We start from the raw sequence: 25,220 nt of genomic DNA on the forward strand, positions 1-25,220 counted from the left end.
GAAGATGTCCTAGCCACTAGCAAATAACCACATAGTGGAAATGCAACAATAATGCAAGATCTGATACCAAATTACAATAATTTATTCATAAAAGTAACTGTTACATGCAATGTGATAGGTTGTAAGGCCTTCCAAATTATAGCCAACTATAAAGAAATTATAATAACAATCCTACAAGATCCCTCAAGATCCAATCCAAATCTATTCCAACTAGCCCAGATCTGTAACATAACAACAATCTAGAAGAAACCACCAAGGAAATCTAAACTTGTGCTCGCAAGCCCACCAAGCAATCTTCTTATTTTCCATCCACAGCCATAGCTTTACTCTAACTTTATCCAAGATCCAAGTGTAAACTACCTTACATTCAGCACTCTATGCACACACTCACAACTCCATCACAATCCTACTATAAATTTCCTCACATTCGGTGTTTTGTCCATAGACTCGGGAAAACTCCTTCTTTAGCTACTCTCCACACTCACTCCTCCAAATGAATGAATTAAAGACTCCACAATACCCCCTACTTATACCCAACTAAGCCACAAGTCAACCTAGTAATTACAAATTAAATAAAACTAATATTAAATACTTGAAGAGCCCCAAGTCAGCCTCCAACAACAATTAAATGTCCAAAAATTGATACCCAAGAAAAATTGCAATATCTCCTAGTCCAAATTTAATTAGAACTCATACTTTAAACTAAAGGTAGAAATTTAGGTCCTCTAAAACCCTTGAAATGAGAAAAGGTTGATTCATTAAGGATATCTATGCATCCATCCTGAAAGTCATGCATAGAAATCTAATGCACAAACTGCTAGAAATTGATACTCCGGGAGAATTTCCATATCTCTGAACTTATAAAGAATTATCATTTTTTCCTTTCACTAAATATATTAATCTAGGCCCTATTAAATCTCTAAAATGTGTATCCTCTCATTCATTTCAAAAAATTAGTTATACATCCTACAATAGGAACCGAGAAACTAGAAAACACTATTCTAGCAGCAAGGTAAAAATGGCTCAAACTTTAGCTCAATCCATCCAATCTCTATTCAATCATGAGGAAAGGTTCCCAAATGTGTCTCTGACACATCACTAACCATAAAAATTATAGCTCCACCAAAATCCAACCTTAATGCTCCTACATCAGACTCCCTAGGTAAATAGAAAAGTATGTCCCATACTTTGATGCCCAAAGAAAGATTTGCAACCAACTTCATCTTTACCAAAGGCTTCCACTTCATCAAAGTCAATAGAAAAAATCTAAAAATCCACCATCTATGCTTCATCCACTAAAACATCAAAATAAAATACATATCAGTAACCCAATGAGCATGCTCACACCTAAGAACAAACTAAACATAATGCTTCATCAACAAATCCTTATCCACATCAGCAACTAGTGAATCCACACTAGTAGCAAAAAATTTGCATCAGCAACAATATGTATCTCCTCAACAACATATGCAAAACTCTCAACACCAACCATCTCATTTCTCACAACAAGATGCTCTAGAATACATAACTCACCACCAACAGCAACCAGATCATCCACGACCAAGTGCTCTGCAATCTCCATGTTAGAATCAACCAACTCATCATGAAAACTAATCTCCATCCCAACATCAACAAGGTTAAGCATATCTTCAAAAAAAACCTCTAGTTTCTTTGTAGGTTTTGTATCAAGCTCCACAAACTAATCAAAAAAACCAAACTCTTCCACCTTGACCTTGCGATGCCATCTTCTCTCTTGAACAAGTCTTCTAACTGGCTAGACAACTCTCTTTTGGATTGGTAGACTCTAGCTCCAATAACATATAACGTCTTTCTTCTGTTTCTCAACTCTTTTAGAAAAAGAAACATCCACAATAATATCCACCCAATCTATTGTCTCATTAATCCTCCTCTCCATGATATCATGGAGACTCACAATCATCCCTAGGTCTAATCCTCTTGGAGCCATCTTCCAAATCCTCACAAACCATCTGCAACAAATCCTTCCCATGCTCCTTGTGAAAAACTAAATTATTTGCAAGTTAGATTGTAACCTACCACCTCGCATGAAAAATTAGGAACCAAGTCACAAGTCCAAGACCATGGATCTGTAATCCATAAACTCTCTATGATCATGCCTCAACAAGATCAATCTTCCATCTTTGGATCCATCGATCAATTTGTCTATCCTCTCAAGGTCCTAGTGCAAACTGCCTCAACTTTAGTGATCTTTCTACCTACTCAGGAAAAACCTTTTCTCTAATACCATTAAATGTAGTGCAAGGTAGGATAATCCCTAAAGGAGATGTCCTAGCTTGAAACAAATAACCACATAGCAAAAACACAAAAAAAAATGCAAAATTCAATACCAAATTACAATAATTTATTCATAAAAGTAACTCTTACATGCAATGTAGTGGGCTATAAGGCCTTCCTAGTTATGGCCAAATACAAAGAAATTATAATAATAGTTCTACAATATTCCTCAAGATCCAATCCAAACCTATCCCAGCATGCCCAGATTTGTAACATAACAACAATCTAGAAGAAACCACTAAGGAAATCTAAACTTGTGCTCACAAGCCCACCAAGCAATCTCATTGTTTTCCAATTGTAGCCCTAGCTCTACTCAAACTTTATCCAAGATCCAAGTGTAAACTGCCTTACATTTGGTTCTCTTTCCACACACTCATAACTCCATCACAATCCTACTATAAACTACCTCATATTCACCACTTTGTCCATAAACTCAGGAAAACTCGCTCTTCAACTACTCTCCACACTCACTCCTCCTCTAAATGAACGAATCATTCCATGAATGAATGAATAAAAGACTCCACAAGACCCACTAATTATACCCAACTAAACCACAAGTTGTGCTAGCAACTACAAATTAAATAAAACTAACATTAAATACTTGAAGAGCCACAAGTTAGCCTCCAACAACAATTAAATGTCCAAAAATTGATACCTATGAAAAATCATGATATATCCTAGCCTTTATTGAATTATAACTCATGCTTTGAACTCGAGGTATAATTTTAGGTCCTCTAAAACCCCTAAAATTTTTAAAGGTTGATTCATTAAGGATATCTACACATCCATCCTGAAAGTCATGCACAGAAACCTATTGTGCAAACTAACATAAATTAATACTCTAGGAGAGTTTCCATATCTCCAAACTTATAAAGAATTAGGAATTAATCCTTTAATAAAAGATATTAATCTAGGCCTTATTAAATCCTTGAAATTTTCATCCTCTCATTCATTATGAAATATTAGTTACATAGCCTACAATAGGCACCTAGAAACTAGAAAACGTAGTTCAAGTAGCAAGGTAAAAACAACTCAAACTTCAATTCAATCCATCCAATCTCTATGAAATCACAAGGAAAGGTTCCCCAATGTGTCTTCAACACATCCCTAACCATGAAAATCATAACTCCACCAAAATCCAAGCTCAATGCTCCTGTATCATTCCTTCATTTCTTGAATCCAAAAATCATCCTTGCAAGCTTCATCGACACTTTTTGGTTATCTTGAAAAATAAAATACAACTCTTCATGTAATATTTATTATCTTGTGTCCTATATCTTTGCTTGCAATAATTCTATCCATAGAGTAATTCTTTTTTGAATTCTTATTTGGTGTCAATATATTAACTCTTATGTCTACTCTAGGTTTAGATCTTGGTTCTTCTCTCTACTCCACAACTTAGATGTCATTCTGCAAATCGTTGTTATTTTCATAAAACAATTTAACATTTTCTTGGTTAGCCTTAGGATTAGCTTGTTCATTATAATTGTAATCAAGTATTCTTTCTTGAACTCCAAAATTCTCATCCACTTTCACATTTTCCCTCTAAACAATAGTCTTATTCCTCTAATTAAATTAAACATCTATAAGATTTGGTTTTTAATGAATAACCAAGGATATACCTTCATCACTTCTTAAATAAAACTTATCAATACCATCATCTCTCTTGAAACAACATTTTCTCCCAAAAATACTAAAATACTTTACTAAAGGTGCATGTTCAAACCATATTTCATAAGGATTTTTGTTTATACCTTTTCTAATATGCACTCTATTCATTGTATACACTATTGTATTAATTTCTTCTTTCTAGAACATCTTTGATACATCATAGAACTTGATTCTTCTATTAGAGACTTGTTTCTTCTCTTAGCTATACCATTTTTTTTAGCTTTTTTAGGAGCTGAAAGTTTTCTATTAATACCATTCACTTCACAAAAAAATTATAACTCATTCAAGGTAAAATATCCACTCTATTAGATCTAGATTCATTCTCAACTTTGTTCTTAAACACCTTAAACTTCTCAAATTCTTTAAATTTTTCCTTAATAAATGCTATCTACATCATCCTAATAGAGTCATTAATAAGAATTATAAAGTACCTTTAACCATAGAATCCTCTTGTCCTTGTAAGACCACTCAAATCTATGTGAACAATCTCCAAATTTGTTGTTGTAGTTAACTTTCTGCTAGGAAAGGAGCTTTTATTTTCTTTATCCATAACACATTCCTTACATACAACATTAATAGGTTTCATAATTTTTGGCAAAACCCTAACAACAAACATACTACTTTCTTTTACAATATTATCAAGATTTATATGACAAAACCTTTTATGCCATAACTAGATGTTATCAACCATAGCAACCAAGCTTGTCATCTTTATAGATTCAATTAAAAAACATTACTTATGGATATTGCACTAGTTCCAATCATCTTACCATTCTTATCCTTGATGATACATGTCTTCTCTATGAACTATAATTGATATCCTATGTTAACCAATTGTTTAGCACTCAAGAGATTATGTTTCAACCTATCAATAAAACAAACATCATCTGTGTTAGTTTAACTATCAAGAGTAATAGATCCTATTCCCTTAATATGACAAGCCACATTATTCCCAACTCTAACATTTCCTCCATCACAAATCTTGAGATCAAAAAATTTATTCATATCACTATTCATATGATGTGAACAACCACTATTTATGAATATATCAACTTTCTTCTCAACTTATGACACTAGGGATTTTTCCTCTCTAACTTTTTTTTCAAGATTTTCTTCTTTTATAGGAAAAAACAAATCCTAACTTGTCATCACTTTCACTTAGAGCCTTTTCATCTAATTCATCATCATCATTTCCATACAAATATTCTCTTTGTTTTCTAGACTTGAAATTCCTTCGGTACTATTTTAATCTTTTAGGACATTTAGAAGAATAATGACTGAATTCATTACAAGTCCAACATTTAAATATTTTCTTACCATATAGTTCTCTTCTCACAAGAAGGAAAATTCCTTATTCAATCTTTCTATCTTTCTTAGATCTTGATCTACTGCTACTAGCATAATCTCCACTAGTTCTTTAACTTCTTGATAGAGTATGACGAACACTCAGTGTGCTAAAATTAGTCTCCACTCTAGGAAAAACTCTAGCTTATTTTAATCTTATTTCTATTGCTTCCAATCTTCCAAGTAGAATCTCTCTAGATAACTTATTTTTACAAGGTATTACTTACTGAATCATTTGTGTTGTTTTCTTAAATTATGGTGTCAAATATTTAAAGATTTTCCATATGATCTCATCTTCTTCCTTAGTTCCTCAACAAGCCTTGATTCGTGCAAAAACTTATAATATTTTTCCAATATAGCTTCTTATAGGTTCATCCTCCATTATTTTAGCTTCTTCCAATTGATGTATCCAATTTTTTAATCTAACCTTAGCATGTTTACCAGCTTTGAAAGTAGATTCCAAAGCTTTCAAATCTCACAAGATAACCCTAAATATTTTACCTAGCTGTACAAATTTTCAAGAAGGGCTGACAAAAATGCTTCTCTAGAAAGCATGTTACACATGAAAAAAATTCTTTTACCTTCAGTACACTCTTCATTTTTTATTTCTTCAATTATGGTCTACCCATTCTTTTTGATCAGCCAATATCCTTGACCCATGTATAGAAGATGTGTGTTCATCTTGTCTTTCTAGTTTTCATAGTTAACCCCATAAAACTCAAGACCTTTTTTTTATAAAATGACCTACCATTGATCTCCTTAAGTTGTTAATCATTTCCTTCAAGGACTTGATACTCTAATACCAATTGTTAGAAAGTAAAATCCACCAAGATAACTAAGAGGAGGGGTTGAATATATTATCATATCAATACAACTTTTATTAACCTTATTAAATATCAAACATTTAATCAATATTAAAAAAAACCACAAGAAGATACACATATGAAATACTACTAGATATGTTAATAGGGGAAACCCTTGATGAAAAGGAAAACCCTAGTGGGGATGGTACCCACAAAATGATTTACTAATATATAAGTTCCTTATAAGAGGATGGACTCTGTTAGGATCCAATGAATTACATTTAGTAAATACAAACCCTATTGGGAGACTTTGAATCCATGTGAGGAGATCCCAACCCTATTAGGAGTTGTAGAAGGAAGAAGGACCCACTATCCAAATAGCTTCAAAAGAAAGCCAACCAAACTCACTATCCAACTAGCCTCTATATTATTCCTTTTAGTATAATATAAATGAAATTTATCTTAGAAACTCAAGATCTTACTCTATCCTTGTACTATGCCTTTTCCACACCAAACACTTCTCATATCTCAATATCAAATCTATAAACCTACATCACAATAATCCCTTTTCTCACATACTTGCATTATACTTCACATCGACATATACTTGATCCACTTGATACTTACACACTTCATCACAAGGAAAACAACTTTCCTTTATACCAAGTCCTCATAATAATTCATTGAGTTGGCCTTGAGGCTTTCCCAATTACAATTACAATAGGACTTCATTAAGATGGCATGCTATATTACATCTTTTCATAGTTACATAACATTTTTGGCTCACAATCTTTACTAATCTTCACACATGAGACCTTGGACTTTGTCCACTCACTAACAACATCATTACGATGTATTCTTCCTTTTTTTGATTGTGCTCAACCAAAATTTGTCCTTGTTAGGAGATATAACCCAAACATCATAAATGGCTTCTCAGGAACTCTATCTTCAAACTATCTTCTATAAATCTTCAATAACTGTTACCATTCTTCAAATTTTTCTATGTGCTCTTAGCCATGTCATTGGGAAACTCTATAGCACATGTCCCCAACTATGCTTGACATCATCTTCAAACCTTGATCCATATGATTTTAAACAATATCTACTATTCTACCAATCTTCTCAATATGTTGACATCAATGAAAAACATAGTCATGAATGCAACACACAATTATGTTGTCAATCTCTCCAATGCTCCAAAAATTCTAGGATACTCCCCAATGGGAATATCATTGGCATTCATGCTAGGAGTTCCCTATTTGGAACCTGTGGAAGTCAATCCTAATCCTTCTAGTTTATCTTCTAAAACCATTTGTAATCAATATGCTCATACATGTTGAAAGAGTCATCAAGGTAAGGCTAATGTTCATACTATGTCTTCACATGTCACATCTTCATATCAACTTTTACCTTTGATAAACTCACGCTTGAGCCTTTGGAAGAATTTAATCAAGGTAACAATATGCAAATAGATAAACATGATGGTTTTATTCATAATTTAGATTCTATTAATCTTGATATGGAAGAAACTCTTGATGATGAACATGTTTGTAATGATGAAAAACATATCAATATGAATTATAATTTTCCTAGCATGCTTTATACACACCTTACAATCACTTCTAGTAATGAGCATAATGACTTGCTAGAGTCCTTTCTTAGATCTTGTTGTGGTTCCTACTATGCTAGATATCTTTCCTCTCATGAGTTGTTGTCCTTCCTATAACATTTCAAACTGAGATAGGAGTGACACGCAAAATGCTTTAATTGAACTTCCTTTAAGATGGTGGTCTATGTATTTTTTTGTTATATTTTCTACCATGTTGTAATATCTATTATATTTTTTGTTTAGATTAATTTAAATGATCATTTTTCTCCATTGATGCAAGAGAATAAAGAGTCAAACTTATCATCCACATTCTTCTATTTTAATCTCTCTTCTTATATATATTTTTATATGTTATGTTTTACACATGTTATTTTCCATACATGTGCCCTTTTATAGTCTTCTTGGTTGCTTATGATATGGTAATATTGATTCTTTTTAGTCTCCAAGTCTTTGGATGAAAAAGATTATTCTTTGTATTTTTTATGTGTGTTTTGATGCATTGTGTTGTAGTTCTACTTTCTTTGGGGAATCATAGTATTTCTTATTTGATATAATATTACATATTATCATATGATCATACTAGCCCTGATGTTGGTAGATCCCTTTGTGTTCTCTTTTCTCATCATGTGTTCATTTCCCTTGATATGTTTTATCTCTTAGGGGCATCTCATAGTGGAAATTTTCTTAGTGGATGCATGTAGGCTTTTGTTAAAGCTATTTCTCTTGTTAAATAATTTCCAATAACTTTAATATGGTGGCATACACTTTGCTCACTATTTTTTCTTGTAATCATAGAGTTAATCATAGAGTAGAAAATATGGATTCCAAGTATGGCTTAAAGTACTTTAGACATGTATAGTTGGTATGATTTATGAGTTATCCTCAAATATATGCATTAGTGCTTCATCACTATTTACATCCACTTTTGGTTTCCTTTGAACTATTGATAGTTTGTAGGGTCCTTGTTTCTTTGGATCTCTCTCTAAACTACTAACATTTTGGGAGGCCCAATCCTTTCTTTTGATCCTTCTTTTGACTATTAACACTCTGAGAATCCTATTCTTGTTTTTGATCCATTAAGGGCACACACATCCTTATGCTTGGTTTGTTTTTCAATTCTTCTTTTTAGGACATAGATCTTCCTTGAAGATGGATCCCTTAATGGATTGACTAGCATGTGACACACACTTTATAGACCATTCAATTTTGTTGGTGTAAATAAGCATTTACTTATTACACTTACTTAAGTTTACTTAGGTTAATGCATTATTTTATTATTTTGATTTGTGAGACACTTAGGAGTTTGTGCACCTTTGTGAGTTCTCATGTAGACAACACAAGAATATGCAACTCTGTTTTAGCACATGGTGTCTACAACACTATTTTGTGTGTCACCCCCTTGTAGGCTTATCCTCTCATCACTACACTTACTTTCGTACTTAATGGAGGATAATCCATATCTGGTGGACATGTGCTTGGTTGTATGACACATCATGGTGCTGATTATGAGGCATTCTAGAAGCTCTCCTGAGGACTTTATATTCAGGTACTCCTAGTGTACTCTCATGAACAAGTTATTGAATACATTGTTATTCTGATCATACTCTCTCTCTCTCTCTCTCTCTCTCTCTCTCTCTCTCTCTCTCTCTCTCTCTCTCTCTCTCTCTGATCTACTGTGTGCTTGTGTTTGAGTTCTTAGTTCCTAGGTGAATTTTTCCCTTAGAAAAATTCTTACATGGTATCAAAGCAACTTGGAGACTTTCTCATCACATAGCCATTCGAGACCTCTTGTTTGCTTCATCACCTCAACTCAAATTTGGAGTGCTACAAAAATTGGGAGCATCTAGCATCAGATCTGACCTTGCCATTGCATTCGAAATGCTGAACCGGTGAAAATCGACTATAAGCATGCCTACCTTGGCCCAAAGTCGACCACAAGGAAAAAAAAATTTGCAAATCGGAACGCAAAGGCCCTGATTTGCAGTATGGGTATGGTCTTTTTTGTTGATTTAATTAATTAATTCAGATCTACATTTTCTAATTTCTCTGCAATTTAATTTTCATCACATTGTCAGAAATTTTTTCGCCCAGCAAACAAATTAGACCCAAGCAGTGACACCCCAGATCTACCATTTTTGGAGGTATTTTATTATTTATTGCATGGTTTTGTTATTGGTGGACTTCTTAACTCCCAAGCTACCCATACATCTGCAAATTTCTACAGACTGTAGAGGAGGACATACCTACCATTTCAGAGGTCCCTTCAACCACACGTCATCGTATGCCATACCACTAATTTTTGGCACATAAGAATCCGAAAACAAACTCGACGTAACCCAACAATCCACAGTGGCTTTCAACATAACTGACACTCTTGCCTTTGATCAAAGGCTCGTAGCATATTTCTTTTAAACTATGCTTTAAAGCGCACCCACATGCAATGTGGGATTAAACCTTGCTTAGAGCATATATCCGTGACATGAGGTCTAGCTTTTCAGATGTCGTGCACGCAATTTTTTGTTGACATTGTGTTGATTTTGACGATCGTTGTCCTTAATCCAGAACCCACGCTGACCTTCTCTAGTAGCCGATCATGCATAGTGATTTTCGAAACCATGTGTTGCATATTCTATTTTTCCAATAGCGCGCTTCACATTTTTGACACGTGCATTTGGTAATCGACGACAGTTTTTTTAAATCCGTCTCGCTGTTCATATCTTTCGGCTTGGGTTTTTAGGTGACGCATTTTGAAATTTGCCACTACTTCCAACTTTTTTGACTGCTCATGGTTACAATTCTCCCCTTCTTTCTATGTTTTCAGTGACCAAACTCATTTTTTGGGGGTTTTAAAATTTTTGCCATGTGGCTAGATGTCATTGGCTTCTACGGTAAGCACATTGTCAACAAATCCCTACTTGCCACATTTTTACAAACTCAGACCTATGACACATCAATGCACTTCATCATACATTCCATACAGTACAGACACCAACTCAACATGCCACATCACCCAAGGGTGCTAATTTTTTGCTGACATCAGCAAAACACTAGTTTAAAATTGATGCCCATCTAAACATCATTCTACGGTATTTTACAACTACTTTGACAACCATTTGACCATCAAATTTAGACACACAATTTCTCTTCCAGACCCCTCTCTAGATTGCTTTTCAGTTTGGCAGCCTGACTTTGTGAACCCATAACTCGGACATCCAGACTCTGATTTAGGTGCAATTTTTTTTGAAATCAAGTACAATTTTTTGAGTTTTCTAGTGGTGGTTTTTTTTCTAGTTTTGGTGCATAAATTTTGCAAAAATTGCATTTTTTGGTGACTATACCTACATAATCCTGTGTTTTCCAACTTCAGAAGCTCCGTACGGGCACATTTGATCACTTTTTCAAGTTCTATTTCTTTTGAAAGTGCATATTTTTTCATCTACTTTCCAGATCTGAAGTTAGATTCTAGGGTTGTGTGCACCAATTTCTCACTTTAAGAATTAGGCCTTCTTTGGCATTGTAAAGCATTGGTTCTTTTTCAGAATTGTTGTAAAACTAAGCTATAGTGCTTAAGTGATATATTTTAGCCTTATAAGGTAGTTGTAAAATCAAAATCAGAAAGTCCACTTTGTTCATTTTGACAAGTGGCCCATTGTAAACGCACTACTTATAAAGTGCCAACATCATCTCTTTTGGGGGGGGTCTTTTGATTGAGTGAAAAGGGAGAGTGTGTACTATTTTTTTTGTTTCTCTCTCTTGTGCTCTTTTCATTTTTGCATCATGGGTTTTAAATGTCCTTCTCTAACTTCATGCAACTATTCTACATGGAAAGATATTGCATGGAGTAGATTAATGGAAAAAGGATATAGTCTTTATGTTGATGGTACGATTACCAAACTTACTGATGCTAAAGAACTCATTGATTGGCAAAGACAAGACCGACAAGCTTTAGGTGTTATCAAGAGTTATGTACATGGGGATCTTCTCTTTCACATTAAAAATTGTTCAAAATCTAAACAAGCTTGGGATAAAGTTGAACAGTTGTATGGTAAAGTGGATGAAGAAAAGGGATTTCAGATTGAGGATGATCTACTTCTCTTGGATCCTAAGAATTATGACACAATTCAGGATTATATCATCAAATTCAATGAGTATAGGGCACTTCTTAAAGATTTTGGAAATCCCATGAAGGATGATAGGTTGATTCATCATATCCTAAAGAGGCTACCTTCTGGGTACACTAATTTTGTTTCGAGTTTTAATACTCACAAGTTAACCATGGGATCTGCTTACTAGAAGCCTTCCTTTGATGGATTTGCAGATATGTTGATTGTTGAACAATCTCACTTGGTGGATTTTGACTTCTCAAGTCATCTAAGACCAAAGCCTTAGTGGCTAGTGATGATCACAAATCAACTCAAGGGGGGAAAAGCAACAAGAACAAGAAGTAGTGGAAGAAGAAACCACAATCTGAGACACAGCATGACTCCTCTCAACAAGGCGATTCTTCTTCAAATAAGAAAGGAAGTAATGAAAAGAAGGACAAACTCTTTTGTGCATACTGCAAAAATCCAAATCATGAAGAGCATCATTGAAAGACAAAAAGAATCGATGAGTTAGAAAATCTACTCAAGAAGAACAAGATTCAAGTGCTAGATACTTCAATGGATTCTACTCCTACCTCTTCAAAAGGTAAAGGTCAAGCACTTATGGAAAACATAAATTCTTCTTCGGAATGGATACTTGACTCAGTGCCTCCTACCACATGGGTTCTTGAAAGGGAGACTTTTCTTCATTGAAGTAGTCAAAGGTACCACACATCTTTGTGGGAGATGATACTAAAATGGAAGTTGAATTAAAAGGAAATGTGGAAATGGAAGATGGGGAATTCAAAGATGTTCTCTATGTTCCAAATCTAAGCTCCAATCTCCTATCAGTTTACCAAATCACTCACCTTGGAGATGGTCATAAGGTTGAGTTCCTTCTAGATTTAGTGATAGTGTGAAGTCTTAAAGATGATTCATTGGTAGCAGTGGGGAAAGTCAATGATGACAAGAGGTTATACTCATTCTCCCACTTTGTGCCTAAGAGTCCTTCTCAAGCCTTGTTAACTCACTCTACTTCTCAAATCAACTTATGGCATAAGCGGTTTGGTCACCTTGACTTTCGCTCTCTTTATCAACTTTGCTCAAAACATATGGTTAAAGGTCTACCTAATATCATGTTTTCTAAGGGAGAATGTTCATCTTGTTTAGTGGATATGAATCCCAAGGATAAGTATGATAAAGCGAAGTCTTCTTGAGCTCTAGTTGTTCTTCAACTAGTTCACATGGTATTAATAGGACCCTTTTTAGTGACTTCAGTTAGCCAAGGCCGCTACATACTCACATTTGTTGATGATTTTTCTAGATTCACTTGGGTCTTCTTCCTTCATCATAAGAATGAATTGGTTCATAAGCTTCAATACTTCAAGACTCATGTTGAACACAAGTCAAGGAAAGCCATCACAGTACTTAGGGTGGACAATAAGAATAGATATGTTGACAAAAGACTTAAGAACTTTTGCAAAATTGAGGGGATTGATCTTCAAAACTCACTAGCATTCAGTCTGCACAAGACAGATGTTGCAGCTATGAGGATTAGGACTCTCAAGACCATGGCAATTTGCATGATAAAGGCCAAGTCTCTTGATCCTACACTTGAAGTTGAAGCCATTAGCAGTGCTACTCACATACTTAATAGGTCTCCTCATCCAACCTTAGATGGCAAGACTCCTTTTGATGCATGGTGCAGTAGAAAACTAGTTCTGAGTCACCTTAGAGTCTTCAGTTGTCCAGCATGGGCAAACCTTTCTTCTAGGAGTTGCAAGGCACCAACACCTAGGCCTTGTAGCTTTATCGATTATGAAGACAATGTGAAGGCTTACAAACTGATGGATCCAGAGACTCATGAGATTTTTTTGGAGAAGGATGTTCACTTTGAGGAAAGCTCTCCCAACTTGTCCTCTACTCCTCTCCACACATCATACACAATGGAAACTGATAGTGACACCAGCGATAGTGCTTCAACAGGTTCAAACATGTGGGCTTCTATTGACAGTTGCAATGAGAGTTCACATCAGTCCAGTCCACATGCTTATATTGCCATAGTGAAAGGTCCAACATAGCATGGTACATCTCATCTTCCAGCTCCAACTTCAGTTGACTTGGGAGACAGACTTAAGGACTTGCATCTTCTCATTGATGATGATTCTTCTACAGTTGTTGCGAGGGCTCACTCTGACCCTCATGTCCATTCTCTACATGATCAATCTATATAGGTTGGTGTGATTATGGATATTTATAAATAGTAATTAGTGGAGGGCTCTTTGTTAGTTGAGGAGATAGATGGTTTAGTGGAATAGGCTCAACAGACATCCTTGCCAGATCTGCATTCATTCTTTTCAGCACAGTTGAAAATGGTGAACTTCAGCATTAGCACACGGATACTTGAGTAGGTTTTAGGGCCACCATACATCTTCAGGACTGTACCTTTTCCTTTGTTTCTTCCTAAGGGGAGGAACAAAATTCTACATTCATAGACCAGCTTCTTCATCGGAGCATCTTTCTCCTATTGGCATTCTTCTTTTGGGGGGGGAGCCTATTCTGTCTCTCTTCCTTCTCTTATTCTCTTATGTATATACTAGATGTATGTTGTAATGGGGGGGTCTTGATTACTCCATCCATTGATGCATCTTTATTTATCTCTCTTTTTGGGGGAGGATTTTTCCAATGAGGTTTTCCCTCTTTCCTTGCTTTATGGGAGATTACATCTTCATTATGTACATGGGTACCTAACATGGCCTAGTAACTGGGCATCTTCATCCTAGTTCGTAAGCTTAAGGGCATTCCCCTAAGTTTCACTTAAGCGGGGGTGTTGGTGTAAATAAGTATTTACTTATTACACTTAATTTTACTTAGGTTAATGAATTATTTAATTATTTTTTCATTATTTTATTATTTTTATTTGTGAGACACTTAGGAGTTTGCGCACCTTTGTGAGTTGTCATGTAGACAACACAAGAGTACACAACTCTGTTTTAGCACATGGTGTCTACAACACTATTTTGCTTGTCACACACTTGTAGGCTTATCCTCTCATCACCGCACTTACTTTTGTACTTAATGGAGGATAATCCATATCTGGTAGACATGTGCTTGGTTGTATGACACATCATGGTGCTGATTATGAGGCATTCTAGAAGCTCTCCTAAGGACTTTATATTCAGGCACTCCTAGTGTACTCTCATGAACAAGTTATTGAATACATTGTTATTCTGATCATACTCTCTCTCTCTCTCTTTGGTCTACTATGTGCTTGTGTTTGAGTTCTTAGTTCCTGGGTGAATTTTGCCCTTAGGAAAATTCTTACAGTTTTATCTTTGATGGGTTGATTAGAATGACACACACACTTGTTAGACCATTCAATATCATCTCCTATATCAAAACATGTCTTTTATTTTTATTTTCTTGTGTCATTCATAATAAGGCACATAAACATTATTGGGAAAGTAAATATACTATTATTTCTCTTAGTATGATTTTAAATATGATGAAGACTTGATTTTCTTAGGGGATTGATGGTTTCTCTATCTCCTAAGTCATGATAAGATTAGCTATATGGCTTTGATATACTTTACCATGAATTTGGGGCAATTCATAATCCTGCTAAAGTGGGGGATAAATGTACCATCTTAAAATTGAAGAACCCATATTTTAAGACCTTTTAACACTTTTCTCATAGTGACTTCCTAGACCATGGATGGATTTGTGCTCAATGTTCTCTTTTTCTTATTTTCTTTCACCTTTCCTAAATCTGTTTGCACCCTCTCTAAGGATTTTGGAGGCCCTTTCTCTTCCCTTCTCTAGGAACAAACTAACCCAGGTCAACCAATTCTGGAAGAGCTCAACCTCAAGTTAACTTATTCTAGAAGAGGTCGACTACTTTGACCTCCTTCCCAATGATTGAAAAGTAGAAGGCCTAACACATTTTGGGTTTCCAAATATTAAACTCTCACTTCTTGGTGGGCTTGTATTTTTTTTTTCTCTAAAACTAGTATATAAGGAGACTTAGAGGCTTCATTTTACAATATTTAATCCATATAAATATAAGAAATCTATACCTACACATGGAAATCCATTCATCCAAGAGTTCAAGGCATTCAAGCATTTCAAGCAAAAGAGTTTTTGTCAAGAATTAAAGGATTCTTTGTGAGCATTTTGTTTTCAAACTCTAGCATATTGTTGACCATCAAGAGAGGAGATTTGCATTGAGCGATTCACCATATTTTTCATTGGTTCACATTAACATTTATGGCTGAAGGATGTGGTTATGGTATATCCATTGTAACTTGTGGAGATATCTTACATTCTACATATTAAATTTAACATCTGCAACATACAAGGAAAAACCCTTATTGAAAAGAGCATTTACAAGAAACGTGAATATTTACATTCATCTTATTTCATTTAAATACATTTACATTTTAAATTAAAGGTGTATTCCTCAATCTAGGGATTGACTAAGTATAGGAGTGGGATAGCAAATTTGTGACAACAAATCTAGAAATAACTCATCGAAAGATTTCTAACAAATCTATGTCAACCTTGTTAAAGTATCCTAGGAAGTTGATGTCTTTGTGGCAAACCTTCCAAGAGAATTTTCACCAAGTCAACATATTCTTTGAGCCTCAACTAGAAAAATAGTTTCTATGTTTTTCTTTATGTTTAAGATTTACAATCATATTGTTAGTCATAGGTTTGATCTGCAGTTTTCAAAGAAAAAACACACTTTTCTCTATATACTTCAAGGTGAGTGTCTATCTTTCTTTTCAATTCATAATCTTAGATTAATTTTGCACTTGAATTGGGATAATTACATACATTTGACATCTATATTTACATTATTTAGTCAATTAGTTTAATTTTTCATACATGTAATCACATACAAGATAAAGATTATTTCCTTGTATTGTATTCCTTTCTATAATTCAAGTTCAGTATTGGAATCCCTTCCTTCATTTGATCTTTATGAGCTAACTTGTATTCAAGAAGGAATAATACTTGTAAATCCTCCTTCTCCCCACACATATTTGAAATTTTTATTACAAGAAAAGTGGAAGTACACATCATATTAAAGCACTTCCATTTTTCACTAAATAGGACTATTTGAGTGGAGAAAAATATTTTTCCAAAATTGTTTTGAAGAGTCGTTATAATCATATTAGAATCAAAGAAGGAGATAAGTGGAAGGTTTTTTTTAGGATAAATGAAGGTTTGTATGAATGGTTGGTTATTCCTTTTAACTAATGAACCTAGTACTTTCATAAGGCTAGTGAATGAAGACTTAAAGAAATTCATAGGTAGATTATGACTATGGACATTAGATTTCCACAATCCATGACAATTATAGTGCTTAGCTTCTAGATTAGATTGTCTTGATATTTTTACCATCAACATTTCAAATCACACTCTGTAATCCATCAATGTTGGAATGAATTTAGAATAACTAAGAGGGGGGGTCCTGAGTCAGTTATTTAAGGTCTAGATGTATAAATAAAACTTTTTCACAATTTAGTGAACCCATAAAACATTCATACCCATGCATACATCCATTGTGTATTTATTAAAACTTGTATGTTACTGTCAAATAAATTTGTAGAAATGTAAAGCATGAAACATAATACATTCATCAACATACTTGACACAATAATTTATGTGGAAACCCAATTTAGAAAAAACCACTAGTAACATGCTACTCTTTTTTCACTCTTCTGAAGTGATGCCCTATAAAAGGCCAACCCTATTAAAGGTTACAATACACACAGTTAAATGTGACCCAGTTAAGGAATTTCAATCACCTTGTTAAAAGTGAGCCTTGTTAGAGGAATTTAGGCCATTCACTTGGAATGCAACCCTATTAAAGCATTTTCCAATGACGGTTAGGTCAACCTTAATCTAAAAGATTTAACCTAGACTGATACAATTGTTAGAGAGTAATAGTAGAGATTTGATCTGATACAACTTACAACTTCACTTGTAGATTATAGATCTCTATTCGATCCTCAATTCTACTTGGCTTTCATACTTTGCACCTCTGATATCTTGTTCATCCTTAAAGCATTCATCTCCTAAAGCCTTCTTGCCTAATATGCCATTACAAGCTCTTGTCTTGGGTCACTTGATGAAGCAAAACCCTTAATTTCTTCTCCTCCTTAGGTTTTTGCACATGACACCAACCTCATTAACCTCTTTTCTTCATGACCAGACATTCCTATAAATAGGAAATTAGAATATTTTGTCCACTCATTATCCATCATCCAAATTAGGGTTTTGGATGGATTAGGTAGGATACAATGTATCTACCCCATATCTTATCTTTTCTACAAACTTCTCCTAGAATCCATTTGAATTTTCCTAAAAATAGTTTACATCAAATTCGGTGCCACCAGCTCATCAATCTTATCTTCCTCCTAGTTCACAAGTTTCAAGAAAAAAAAATTTTGGCTTAGATTTGACAAATTTTCAATCTTTATCATAATGTAGTAGCTCGACATTATCAACCTTCTAGTGCTCAACACATACTATGTTGCTCAACATTAGCTATAAAATCGCTCAATATCAAGTAAAGTTTACTGGTACTCAACATCAACTAAACTTTACTCGGCATCAACTGTCTTTCTCAACATCTACTAGAATTTTCTTTTACTCAACTCCAATTGATTTTTTGCTTGGCTTCCACTAACTTTGCTCTGCACCTACTATCCACTCAGTCAAGCTTGGCAAACAAACTTTTTTTAACTTATTATTATAAACTTTCTGAGTGTAGCTAGCCATTTTGTAACCTTAAGTAGATCATCAATACATCATGTTATCACTATCTTAACTGATCTTTGTACTTCATTACATAATCATAATTCAACCTTTCCTCTAGGTGATTTTGTTACATCTTGTTGATCAAATCCTCCTCATCAATCAACTAAGTGATAGTACTTTAATCTTATAAGCAATTGTCTTACCAGCAAATAGCAAGTTCGACATTAATGACAAAACAATGATTGAAACACATAATCTTCTTCAACAATCTCCCTCTTTTTCAATTAGATTTCAACAATCTCTCTCTTTGGAATTGATGGAAAATCAAACTAATCAACAAATTCAATCAAATGATGAACATCTTGTTCAACCAAACTAATTATGTTAAGATAGTAAGGAAATACCAAAGAAAGAACTTGTATTCATCCCTCTATACACAGCTTTCATCTTCTAATTAGGTTACATGTAATGCCCTGCCAAGGGATCCAAAAGAATTAACCTATAGCTTTACCAAGTTTTCCAAACAAACTTTTTTTTTGAAACAAGAAAGATAATCATTCACATACAACACATAGTAGCGGAAGAAATAACATACATTCATCTAAAAGCATACATAATAGGTTACATTCCTTAAGGATCCCAAGACGTTGAGTTACATTTAATCTAATTACTAGTCTAACAACTACCACATCCACATGAAAGAATAATTAAAGGTCCATAGTCCATAATATACATTTGTTCTGAATGCCTCTTGGCAATTAAATTCGGAATGCTCAATCATCCATTGTGCATATCATAGGGTAGAAAGGCTTAAAAGATTAAACATATATAAAAAATTAAAGATACATCATCCTCATCGACCATGATACAAGTGCAATAATGTAAATGAAACCAATAACATAAATGATACATCCATCCATCAATAAAGATATAACAACCATCATAAAAGATAACCATCCATCATAGAAAACAACTAAGTGTGCAGTTCCTCCTAGCTGTCAATAGCATCATTAGACCATTGTGGGCCCTAGCCATCCCCTGCGCGTAACATTCCAAGCCACCAAAGAGATCATTGGTACTATATTAATAGGGATGTCACTCCTAAAACATGCTACAACTTATGCATAAAGAAATCTAATATCAGAGCTCGAGTTTCAACATTGGGAGCTCTGGGTATATTTGAATGCCACTAGTTGTTAACTAGTTGAACAAAATGAAAACTTTGAACTATCATGTGTATCTCTTTCAAAATAAAAACTTGAAACTAGGTGAATTGAAACAGAACTTAAAACTATTACTTGCATATTTTTCATACTTCAACACTTAGCTTTCAAAACTGAAAATTGAAACTTATTCTAGTTGCAAAACATGTATCTTGTATCTATGTTTTAAGGTAGTATGTCTTTGTTTATCTTTGTGAGCATTATGTTGCGCTTGTTTAGAATGTATTAGGGAATCTATTTTAGTAGTTGTTAAAAGTATGAATGTTGGATCGATATGGTTTTCGATTTATCATTAAACCATAATCATATTGCTCTAAGTGTGTTGTAGTGTCACTAGTGGAATCATATCCTCCTATAGGGGGAAAGGGTTTGATGGGACCCGCATATTGAGTATCTTAGTTTTTCATTCTTGCAGGCTTCCAGGAGTAAGCCTAATTCCAGGGCGGTTGGATGTAGTGCCTGCCCTTAGGTCGCATTTTTTCTATCATTGTCAAACTCTTTTAGGGCTAGTTTTATGTTGTTGGTTAGTAGCATTGTTTTGAGATTATCAGATATTGTTTCAAATTCAGTTTATTATATGATGAGATTACTTGGTACTTTACATTTCATGTATGCATGATGATTATTACATTATTTTTAGTTATTGATTAGTTAGATGATTTATTATCATGTGTTTTCTTATGGATACTTACCCCATACTCACATGTGTATGGTGTGCATGTTTGTTTTCTTTATGTATGGCATGTCTGATGTGGTTAAGGAAGGGAGTCATAGTCACCTACTAGTTGGGATCTATACGATGCACCACTTCCTACCATTGCCTATTTAGTTTAGTATATATTGTGCTTGTACATGCATGGTTTTTATGCAAGTTGCAGGTACCGTGTATCGACTTCCCTGAATTGCTAGGATGAGCGTACCCTATCGCATTATCTCAATGGTAAGAGAGGGGAGATAAATTCTCAAGTCCAAGTCCCAACCTATTAAGTCATTTGTGCTAATTGAAAATTAGGACAAGTATCTGAGTTGAGTACCCTCTGAATGCGTCAGATGATGTAATTCATGATATTAACCCTTTTGGTTTGATTTTGTATGTATTTTGGCTATGATGGATTTTCGTATTTTACCTTGTGATTCTTTGGAGTAATTTCTATTAGTTAAGCCTAATTAAAAGATTTAATTAATGGCTTAATTTAATGGAAAATTAATATGATATTTTAGTATTTATTTTATTTAATTAATTGGAAAATTAATTAAATAAAATAATTAAATTTGAAGATAAAAGTTATAATTTTAAAGTTGGAATGTGATAATATTTATTTAAGTTAATAAATATTTTATCAATTAAGTTTCAAAAATAAATGTAAAATGGAAAAGATATTAAAATTATTAAAAGATTATAAATTACATGATGTGTGCATGTGATTTAAAATATAAATATATTAAGGTTAAACAAGTGGAGATACTAAAGTTAGTACATGAGATTTAAAAATAATAAATAAATTAAATTGAAAAGAGTAAAGTAAATATTATATTAATTATTGTGCATTATTTTAATATTTGTTTACATAGGAGTTTGCACTCTAAGAATGCACAAGTTGTCTACACTTAAGAGTTAGCATATTATTTGAGCACATAGTGTCTACAACCTTATGACTCATCTAGAAGGTTGGAGAAGACTCATGCTTAGTTGTCATGCTTATCTTCTAGTTCTTTCTAGACACATTCTAGATGCATCTTAGAGGCCTTTAAATAGAGGCTCTCCTAGTGTGTTTGGACAAGCTTCAAAGCTTACATGCATTTGTAAAGCTCATATGTTTCTACATGCTCCTATGCTTCTTCAAGCACTTCTAGTCACGTGGGAATTTTAGTTGGCTTGGATCTTGGAGGAATTGCAAATGTTGGAGAAGGAAGAGATTTTCTATGGATTTTTGAAGCATGGAAAATTAACATCAGTGTCCAGGTGCACTCATATTTTTTCCATATTCTATTTGCACTCTTCATCTTCCTGTCTTCTTCGTGTCTGTTATATGTGTCTGAATATTCTCTGTGATTGAATCTGCAATTTTGAAATTGGAATCTGTGTGTGTGTGTGTGTGTGTGTGTGTTAATTTTTATTTGGAAAACAATAGAAAAACCCTATTTTCAATGTAAGGAAGAAATTAGATCTAGATCAGGTTTGGGTTTGAATTAGAATCAAATTGTTAAATAGGTTTGAAAATGGTTTCAAATTTATCGTCAAACCTATTAGAAGAATTATTGGATAAATTTAGAGAACAAAGATTTAAAGAATTAGAAAGCCCTTTCTATATATATATATATATATATTTATTTATTTATTTATTTAAATGCTGCAAAGCTAATTGATAATTTGCGTATATGTATATATGTAAGTATGTATATAAGTTATTAGTAATTCATAATTATCATAATTTGATAAATGATTAGAATTAAAGGATCACCTTTTATAATAATGAATTATTTTGTAATATCACAGTCTAACTATATAGATTTAAATAATTGGGATTATGAAGAAAAGATGTTTATTGGTAAATTCTCCTGTCAAAATTTACTATTTAAATTTAAAGGGGGACATTTGCAAATAATGTTATATGAATAAAATATCATTTTAATCATTGGGAGATCGATTTTTAAAGTTATAAAGGGAAACCTTTACTCACCAAACCTACACATGGATTAGGATAAACGTGCAAAACATTCCTCCATTCAATATCTAAAATTGGAAATGAAAACTGATACCTCCACTTTTAATTCAATAAACCAAAACATGTGTCTGCATTGTGTTTTCTCTATGCTTCTTATTTTGGGTTTTTGGGTTGACTAATGTTGACCAATCTTAGGTTGTTACCAGAGGCTCAGGGGTTATGAGATGTGATGGCATGTTGATCTTATTTGGTCTCGATCTTTCTAAACCCAACCATGGTTATGTGATAGTATGCTCTATGAGATGTTTGTATTTACTAATTGTTATTGCTCATTAGTCTTCTTGAGTGAAGCTAAGTTATATGTATCTGAGACACTTGACCTAATCATTTTTGATTCATCGATCAGTTATCCTTGGATTACTTTCTAGTAGCCATGATAGGACTAAAATGTTGATTTATTTCTTGATGATGCCATGTTGTGACATGTTTTGACTCAACCATTTTGGAGTCTTCAATCAGTATGATTTTGAGATATATTTTGGTTACTAAGAACCAATGGATACTTTTGATTATCAGTGATACCTTCAGTTTCCAATAGAGAACTATTGTGGTCATGATTTTCTATGGATGCTTTTTAGATGCTCATGGAAATTTGATGCTTTTATTGTGGATATTTGGTGTTCTTATTATGGATTATCTTTTGATATTTCTTTCCAGTCACTTTTATAGGACTAGGGTGATTTTATGATTCCATGAGCTTAGGGTAGGTTATCTACTTGTAGTGTTAAGAAGTGGCTTGCAATGGGGGCCAGGGCCCTAAGTGGCTGCCAAGGTAACTCATTGTAAATTTTGTTAATAAGTGATAACATTTACACTAAATGGGGATTAAATGAACCTAAAAAGATAATTTTTTTGTTCTCGCCCATGCCTCGAGTGCTTGTATAGACTAGGATGGGAGTAGAGAGAACGCTTGGTTGCGACCTTACATTCCATAGTATGCCTTGTCAGTATGAGAGGATACTAGTGGCTGCATGAGGATTAGTAGGGACCCATGGAGTTGTAAGCTAACTACCAAGGTAACTTCTACATGATATATGTGATGACACTTGCCTGCTTACAAAGTAGGTTTCCTACATGTCATTGTGTGCCTCTGGGATTAGATGTCAGTTTTGTGGTTGGAACCTTTGAGTTAGTATACTTTTAGGATTCTTGGACTTAGAGAGCATCTTTGCTATGTGATTTTTGATAGCTTGTTTGGGACTTGAGATTATCTCTTCAACACGGTGGGAGTGGACCATTTAGGTTCCATGCAGTCGGGTGGTAGTATTTTTCCACTCTTATCATTTGAGATCTGTCCGTAGACACTGTGGTTGGAGCATTCTTGGTTGGTATTTATCTTCATTCTATTCTTGGATCATTATGATAGATGATATACCCTATGTTGGATGTATTTATTGGATATGTATCCTTACATTGATGATTTGCATATGTTAGATGATATTATCTTATGCTTCACTTTGCATGTTAGATTACTTTCTGTATATGATGTAGTATGTTTAGGTTTGACATTCCTACTATGTTAATACTGATGATCTCTTTGATGATTTGGAATGTTATGCATGGAGGGATGGCTAGGATCCATGATGGTCTAATGATGCTATTTACGGTTGGGAGGAACCATGCACTTAGTTATTAATGTTTGTGATATGTGGTTATCTTTTATGATGAATGTTTATATCTTTATCATGATGATGTATCATGTATGACATGTGATTTCATTTACTTTAACTGCATCATGGATTAATATTGGATGATGATGTATTTTATTTTGATGGATGTTTACTCTTTCAAGTTTGTCATACCTTGTGACATGTGCAGTGGATGATTGAGCATTTGAAAATGTAATTTAAGAACATTGGATTTTTCATTATTATTTCATGTGGATGTAGTATTAGATGGAACATAATTAGTTATGTTAGATGTGATTCAACATTAAGGGATCCTTAAGAATGTAACCTGTTATGTATGTATGTTATGTTTACTTTTATTATGCTTCTATTACTATGTATAAGTTGTGAATGGTTTTACTTTCATTTTTTTAAAAATAAATAAAAAATTGTTTGGCAAACTTAGTGATATTTTAGATTAATTCTTTGGATCCCTTTGGGGGGCATTACATCTAACATGCTACAGCATATTCATAAAGAAATCTAACATGCAAGAATAAAGCATAAGGTGATCCTGCAAAGTGGATAACATCATCTATCACATGTTAATCATCAATATAAAGAAATATGACAATAAATAACATCCATCATAATGATCCTAGAACAGGACGAAGGTAAATGCCAACAAAGAATGCTCTAGCCATGGTGACTACGGATAGATCTCAATGGCAAGAGTGAAAGGGCATTACCACCCAATTGCATGGAACCTAAATGGCCCACTCCCACTATGCTGAGGAGATAATCTCAAGTCTCAAACAAGATATAAAATCACATAGCACAAGTACTATCTAAGTCTAGGAATCCTAGCAGTATACTACCTCAAAGTTTCCAACATAAATCGACATTTATACCCAGAGGCACACAAGACATGTAGGAATCTATTATTTAAGTGGGAAAGTGTCATCATATGAATCATGGTAGAGTTACCTTGGTAGTCTCTCAATAGACCTCAGCCCGCTAGTGATCCCTATGCAGCCACTGGTATTCTCTCATATTGACAAGGCATACTACGGA

Source organism: Cupressus sempervirens, chromosome 7 (assembly GCF_028749045.1).
Source record: "Cupressus sempervirens isolate cs-2001-9-10 chromosome 7, ASM2874904v1, whole genome shotgun sequence".
In the NCBI taxonomy this organism is placed as follows: domain Eukaryota; kingdom Viridiplantae; phylum Streptophyta; class Pinopsida; order Cupressales; family Cupressaceae; genus Cupressus; species Cupressus sempervirens.